Source organism: Calypte anna, chromosome W (genome assembly GCF_003957555.1).
Source record: "Calypte anna isolate BGI_N300 chromosome W, bCalAnn1_v1.p, whole genome shotgun sequence".
In the NCBI taxonomy this organism is placed as follows: domain Eukaryota; kingdom Metazoa; phylum Chordata; class Aves; order Apodiformes; family Trochilidae; genus Calypte; species Calypte anna.
The window spans coordinates 12,166,505-12,174,822 of NC_044276.1; positions in this window are offsets into that span (position 1 = coordinate 12,166,505).

The window sequence follows — 8,318 nt, forward strand, 5'->3', positions numbered from 1 at the left end:
TTCTGCCTGGTGGTGGTGATACAGGGACCATTTCTAAAGTCACCTTTCCAGACACAGACTGTGCAGACAAAGGCCATTCCCATTCCTCTCCAATTGTCCCCTTCTCCTGCTCTTTGTTTATTCAGATGCCTCTCCCCTGGGCTGCTGCTTTGAGCAGCAGGTTGTTCAAAGCTCGCCTGTCTTTCAGCAGCCTGATTCTCTCTTTAGCCACCTCTGTCATGATGATCACAGCTCTCTTTTCCCATCTGTCTCTCTAAGCCATTTCTCCTCAGATTCTTCTTCACTTTCTCTGTTTGACTTTTCTTGGCTTGCACAAAGGAAAACTCCTGCTGTGCCCGTTTGCAGTCAGTTCTCTAAAGAGAGCAGGTGGGAGGTGGTGCAGTGGAGCTGTAACTTCCAGCTGCAGAGAGGAGAGGAGAAGTCTGATGCAAGGACCAGGGATGGAAGTCCCAGGTGGGACATGACAGAAAGGGTGGGGCTGGGGAGGTGAGAAGTAAAGTTGCCCACACAGTGTCAGCCCTCGGGGAACTTCTGTCACCTCTTCTCTAAACTGAAAATCATGAGATGATCTTTTAAAATATAATTTAAAAAATAACATAAATCAAAAACCCCAAAAGTGCTACAAACAGTTTTCATTAAGCACAGTATCAAATTTTCCTCCTTTACTACAGTGTGAAAACCTCTCCAATTAGCTGTACAAATCTTGATGATGTGAAGAATATCCCATGGAGAGCCATGACCCTTTATTGCTCTCTGTATTTCAATGAGCCCCAGGGTGTGTTTGGTGCTGAGTCCATGATCCTCAGGTGCTGAGAGATGAATGAACAAAGTGCTCCAGAAGTCAGAATGGAACCTGAAAGTACCTTGAAGCATTGATTGGCCTCACTGAGGGCCATTGCTTCCAGAACCTCCCCATGGCCTTGTTAGAGCAGATCACTGGAGGCCATGATTGCTGGGAGGCAAAGGATCTGTAAAGGTGGCTCTGAATCCAAGGGTTTTTCGTTAATTGTTTATTAATGAAGCATTGAGGACAAACTCTGAACTATAGTCAATGGGAAGGCAGAGCCCATCCCTCACTTTTGAGTCGGGACTCTTCCTGGGGACAGAGAAGTATGAAAATGAGTAATCAAAAAAAAAAAGTGACACATTCTGACCTCCCCCAGAAGGGGAAAGAAAGTCCAGAGCCTCAGGACAAAATTACTCCTGTCAGACCTTGGTGGTGGAGGCAGCTGCCAGGTCTGAGGTGACAAAGCCGTTGGTCCTGTTGGGCCTTTCAGCCCTCCAGAGCCCGTGGCCACCTCTCCTGCAGGCTGTCCTACACTGTCCATGCCTGCAGCTCCTTCTTTAAAATGTTTTTAAAAGGCTTTAAACTGAAGGACAAGGAGGGAGGTACTCAAGATGGCAATGATCACCCCACCATCACAACTACAACGGATCTGGGATTAAACCAGGCCTGCTGACCCCAGGAGTCCAGCCTGGACTTTCCAAGGGCTGCCCTGAAGCCTTGGTGGTGACGTGACACTTGTGGGGGTGAGGGGGGAAAAACATGGTACCATTTTTCTATGTATTTGTATATATTTAGTAATTTTTCCTTTTAATCAATGATGTTTCATTAAAGCTGTGTAGTTTAGTTTCCAACCGATCAGTCTCTCTCCCTTATTCTCTCTCCTTTCTTTATCAGGGATGGGAGGGGCATTAATAGAGAGCTTCTGTCATTCGGTTAATTACAGGCCCAGTGTTTAACCCTGACAGATTTATTGGCGACCCACGTGGGGCTTAAGCTTATTAGCTCAAGCTGAGTTCACATTTCAACTCTTTTATATGAAAAGTTTGAATTTTTACTTCAGTGGGAGGATACCCGGATGGATCCGACGAACAGGAACTATTTCTTTGGAAATTTCACAGGGTTGGAAATCAAACCAATCATGCTGTACCTTTGGTACTCAGAGTATGTGATCTGTGGCTTTTTAGCAGGGATCAGTGTTGCTCTGTGGTTCATTCTTAATAAGAGCTCCTTACGAACCATAGTTGTGATATGGTCTTCAAAAGTGTGGTACATGGCACAGTGGTGTTTCATACACCTAGGAGATACACATAGGTTACACATTTCATACACATAGGAGATGTCCCTATAAAGAGGAAATAGACTGCCCACAGGTCAAAGCACCCACACTTGGACAAGCTATCAGGTATTTGAAAGAATTGGCTGTACGAGATGTGATCTATACCCATGATGAAACTGTAGATCCTTATCACATGCCATGTCCTAAGCCTATGAGGCAAAGGTTTGTGCACGCTGCACCCTCCCCATTTAACCATACACTATCAGTAATGTTATGGGTTCCTGGAGAAATGGAACCAGCTGTGGGTGATGTGATTAAAACAGCACGAGAATATGAAGATGCTGTCATGGCTCTGCTGAGTGGGAATAAAAATTTTTCCGATGGAAATTTCACAGGGTTGGAAATTAAAGTTATAATGCTGTAACTTTGGTATTCAGGTATGTATCTGTGCTTATATAGCTGGGATTCGTGTTGCTCTGTGGTAAGAGCTGCTTGAAAACTGCAGTTGTGATATGGTCTTGAATACTGATATACAGCGTGATACTTGGTTCAGTGTTTCATACAGAGATAAAGAATTTTGTTGATAATTACACACTGAGTTTTAATTTGGGAAATGTTACCACTCTTTCATTCTGGGCTGAGTCCACTAGAGTGTCCACCACTCCATCTTATTTCGATATATAGGTATAATGGACTGTTAAAAAGTACCTTAAAGGCAATGGGTGGTGGAACCTTTAAAAACAGGGACAAGCACATGGCACAAGCCAACTGGTTAGTTATCACCAGAGCTTCCATCAATCGAGCTGGTCCTGCTCAGTCAGACCTTCCACCTTTGGGGGCAGAGTGCCTGTGGTGCATGAAAAGAATCTGCTGAGAAAAACAGTTTAGGTTTTTCCTTCCTCAGGAAAAGGTAAACCCATTTGTGGGGTTGCTTTTGCTCAAAGGCCTGGACACACTTGGTGGGTGATGATGGAAGATGGAGAAGTACAATGTGTACTACAGGGGAATCTAACACTGGGTGAGAATACCTTATTTGTGCTTGATTAGCTCAGTCAGTAGAGCATGGAATTTTGGAGAGTGTGAATTCATGCTCCACATTAATTGCTGTTTTGTGAATTGTTGCATAAATTAACAGTGTTATATGACTGTTTTTCAGGATAATGCTATGGTGATGAAACCAGAACTGGCATCCAGTAACTTCCTTGAACCTTCAGCCTTCTACAACCTTCACCTTGTGGACCATGGACATGAACTGTGACAATTGCTTCCTGTTTTTATAATCTTCTACAATAGATGAACATCTGCAATCATTGACTAAATTACTTTGTAGGTTTTAGTATATAGAGAGAGTAATAATTTGTGTAGGAGCATATTTAGGGATAAGTGAAAGTAATGACCGGAGCATGACACCAGTGTTATGGAATAAGGGGAGGAATGTCCTGGTTTGGGCCAGGATAAAGCTAATTTTCTCTCTTGCAATTTTGTTTTCAGATAAGTCTCTTGCAAGTAGCTGCACTTGCTGAAATTAACAGCAAGTTTCTCAGTCAATGTCTGCTTCTAGGACTGATAAAGCTCCATGTTTATAGTTACTGCTGGAGTATGATCTGCAGAGCCAAGGCTGCTGCTCGGTTCTGAACATCTTGTGCTCCAGAAAGAGAAAAGGAGAAAGAAGGTCACACCTACAATCCACTTTTAATGAGGAACAGACAAGATAAATGACCAAAACTGACCAAACAGGGTATTCCATCCCATACATGTCATACTCAGCATAAATGTGAGGGATCACGAGGGTCAAACCCCTTCCCTTCCTCCCCTTCTTCATCTGTTCCTGTTTGCTTCAGTATCCTGAGAGGATTTTCTCTGTTTGTCTGCCTGTGGTCCTGATCCATACCAGCCTGAATCTCTGTGTTCCTACCTCCAGTTCCCGACTGCTGCTGAGTCCAGGAGCCCAGCCTGGACTTTCCCAGGGCTGCCCCACAGCCTCAGTGTTGATGTGAGAGCAACTGGAAGAAAGGGGGGAAGTATCAATTTTCCTGTATATTTGTGTATATATAGTATTTTTTTTTCTTTTTATCATTACTGTTTCACTAAAGCTGTCTAGTTTAGTTTCCAACCCATAAGTCTCTCTCCCTTATTCTCTCTCCTTTCTTTATCAAGGAGGGGAGGGGGATTAATAGAGACCATATGTCATTGAATTTAATTGTCGGGCCAGTGTTAAACTGTGAGAGGTAGGGACCGGTTGGCGTGGGTTCAGAGCAGGGCTATGAAAATTATCAGAGGTCTGGAACACCTCTCCTAAGTCCTAGTCCTGGAAGTTCCAGAAGGGCTGGTCTGGGAATGGTGGAGCTTTTCTTTACAGAGGGAAAAAGCTTGGGCTAGAAAGAATGGCCCGAAGTGCAGCTGGGGATGCCAGCCCTTGAGCTCTTGGTTCCTCATGCTGTAGATGAGGGGGTTCACTACTGGAGGAACCGCCAAGTACAGAAACGCCATCACCAGGTCCAGGGATGGGGAGGAGATGGAGAGGGGCTTCAGGTAGGCAAAGATGGCTGTGCTGAAAAAAAGGGAGACCACAGTAAGGTGAGGGAGGCACATGGAAAAGGCTTTGTGCTGTCCCTGCTCAGAGGGGATCCTCAGCACAGCCCTGAAGATCTGAAGATCTCCACATAGGACACCACTATAAAAACAAAACACACAAATGCTAAACAAACACTGATGACAAGAAGCCCAAGTTCCCTGAGGTAGGAGTGTGAGCAGGAGAGCTTGAGGATCGGGGGGATTTCACAGAAGAAATGTGTGGGAAAAAATCTCTAAGCTATCCCCATATCCTTAAATGATTTAACCATTCATTTAACCCAGTATATGCAACAGTTAATTTTTTTCATGTTATCTTAATCAATCGTTTTCGGTTGTGAATTGACTCTGAATGATCAGATAAATTTATGCAGATACACTCCATCCAAGTCTTCACAAACATAACCTAAAAGCTAACAATAAAAAGTCAGTGGCAGCACGATATTGTAAAACTGCATGTCTGAAACTCTCAACATCTTTTAGCATCTGTGTTAAAATTCCAGAAGTTCATCTGCTTAGCAGTGCAACAGAATAGCACAATCAACAGTCAAGATATAGACGAGGGATCCCATAATCAACATATAAACGATCACATGAAGTACAACATTAACAAAAGCCTGTCATCAATACAACACAATACGAAAAGCACATTTCACACTGCAGTGGAAGGGCTTAAACACCTTTTTAGTATGAGGAAGGTCAGGTGTCCACTGCCGCATAGAGCCAAGGGGATAGAGGAGGCTTATCCGACAAAAATTCCTCGGGGGGCCCCAAAAGCTTCCCCAGACCCCTCCCGGGTCACGGCACAGTGGAGTCCTGGTTTCCTCCATGGTTTCCAGATTGAGGCCCAAAAAGGCCTAATAAAATTGTTTAGAGACAGAATTCCAAGCCTATAAACAGCAAAGGCACACACACACACGCACCCTTTTTTTTTTTTTTCTCTGCTGTGGTGTCTGCAGCAGGGCTCATTTTCTGAGCAGCAGCAGTGTGTGCGGGGGGGGCGAGAAGCGGCTGCGGAGGCAGGAGTGGGGGTGCTCTCTGTACCAGGAGCAGCTCTAACTCTCCGCAGCAACTCTCAGCCTCCGAAAAGGCATACTCATTCTCATGCCTGTTTTCCCTGTGTTCCTGTGTAGCATGCCCTAGTTGATCCTGCTTTGGCAGAGGGGTTGGACTGGATGATCTCTAGAGGTCCCTTCCAACCCCTAACATTCCATAATTCTATGATTCTATGGCCTCAGTCCCTGGGACAGTGATGGGGTCCAGCCTGCTCCAGGCAGGTGAAGGACAGAGAGGGGATTGCTGAAGCAGAGTGGCAAGGGGACAGAAATACATGGGGTGCACCCGGTCTTTAGCAAGCCCTTTGACATGCTCTACCATTGTCCTTTTGTAGCCAGACTGGTGATGTCTGGATTGATGGTGGGGAAACAGTTCAGAAATATACAGGTTGTGAGCAATCCTGACTTACTTCAGTTTAGGCTACATTGGGTTAATGGTTATTGAGGCCTAGTTAGAGGTTTCTAAAAATGAGCTAATGGGAAAGAGATAACTTAATTGGCAACAGAAGAGGAAAATAATTATGTGAGAAGAATCTTTCCGTGAGAATGGTACGTGTAATTGGAATACAAAGCCACCTGCATGATATGATTGTGTAAAACAAGGCTTCTCTATATAAAGTGAGTGCAAGCTGTTAATAAACGATTTCATACAATCATATTGATGTGTACATGGGATCCTTAAGCCTGCGCAGTACTTTTTCCCACAAATGGCACCCGAACAGGGACTAAGGGCGGCCCGGAACCAGGGACTCTCATGCTGTTGCTTCAAGGCTCAATGAAAGACAGCTGGAATGAGAGGGTAGCAGAAAGCCAGTTAAAAGGAGATTGCTGCCCTGGGCAGTTCTTATGTAGCTAGTGCCCAGCTACGGAATAAATGAGCTTGGAATTGAAGAATCTTGCCCTGATCAGGTGAGCGTCTGGGGACGAGATGGGGTCTACTGCCATTGCGCAGTACGGTTTGAAATCGGTTTGCGTCATTTACTCAATCTCCTTTGCAACATCCTTTTACTGCTGAATAGTTGACGCCATGTGACACAAAAATGGTCATTGATACTCTGTTAACTCCTTCTCAACAATTCCAATTTCATCATAAATGGTAAATGCTATGCAAAAATGTAGCTGTGATTCCTAGATGGAACACCGATGCATTACACGGAGTGCAAGCACAAATGTTACTCGGTGCTTGTCCTTTTGTACGTGCAGATTTGCAGGCATGGTTTCAAACTGAAGTGTTTCAACTTTTAGAAGAATTGGCATATAAGGCTTTGCAAACTGTTTCAGTAATTCACATAAGGTCCTGCCTTCGAGTAATAAACGTCTCTTAGAGAGAATACATTGGAGGAGCTTAACTACTGCCTCTTCTTCTTTAGAGAGTGTAGACCCCATCTCGTCCCCAGACGCTCACCTGATCAGGGCAAGATTCTTCAATTCCGAGCTCATTTATTCCGTAGCTGGGCACTAGCTACATAGACTGCCAGGGCAGCAATCTCCTTTTAACTGGCTTCTCTGCTACCCTCTCATTCCAGCTGTCTTCATTGAGCCTTGAAGCAACAGCATGAGAGTCCCTGGTCCGGGCCGCCCTTAGTCCCTGTTCGGGTGCCATTTGTGGGAAAAAAGTCTGCGCAGGCTTAAGGATTCCATGTACACATCAATATGATTGTATGAAATCGTTTATTAACAGCTTGCACTCACTTTATATAGAGAAGCCTTGTTTACACAATCATATCATGCAGGTGGCTTTGTATTCCAATTACACGTACCATTCTCACGGAAAGATTCTTCTCACATAATTATTTTCCTCTTCTGTTGCCAATTAAGTTATCTCTTTCCCATTAGCTCATTTTTAGAAACCTCTAACTAGGCCTCAATAACCATTAACCCAATGTAGCCTAAACTGAAGTAAGTCAGGATTGCTCACAACCTGTATATTTCTGAACTGTTTCCCCACCATCAATCCAGACATCACCAGTCTGGCTACAAAAGGACAATGGTAGAGCATGTCAAAGGGCTTGCTAAAGACCGGGTGCACCCCATGTATTTCTGTCCCCTTGCCACTCTGCTTCAGCAATCCCCTCTCTGTCCTTCACCTGCCTGGAGCAGGCTGGACCCCATCACTGTCCCAGGGACTGAGGCCATAGAATCATAGAATTATGGAATGTTAGGGGTTGGAAGGGACCTCTAGAGATCAATCCAGTCCAACCCCTCTGCCAAAGCAGGATCAACTAGGGCATGCTACACAGGAACACAGGGAAAACAGGCATGAGAATGAGTATGCCTTTTCGGAGGCTGAGAGTTGCTGCGGAGAGTTAGAGCTGCTCCTGGTACAGAGAGCACCCCCACTCCTGCCTCCGCAGCCGCTTCTCGCCCCCCCCGCACACACTGCTGCTGCTCAGAAAATGAGCCCTGCTGCAGACACCACAGCAGAAGAAAAAAAAAAAAAAGGGTGCGTGTGTGTGTGTGCCTTTGCTGTTTATAGGCTTGGAATTCCTGTCTCTAAACAATTTTATTAGGCCTTTTTGGGCCTCAATCTGGAAACCATGGAGGAAAACCAGGACTCCACTGTGCCGTGACCCGGGAGGGGTCTGGGGAAGCTTTTGGGGCCCCCCGAGGAATTTTTGTCGGATAAGCC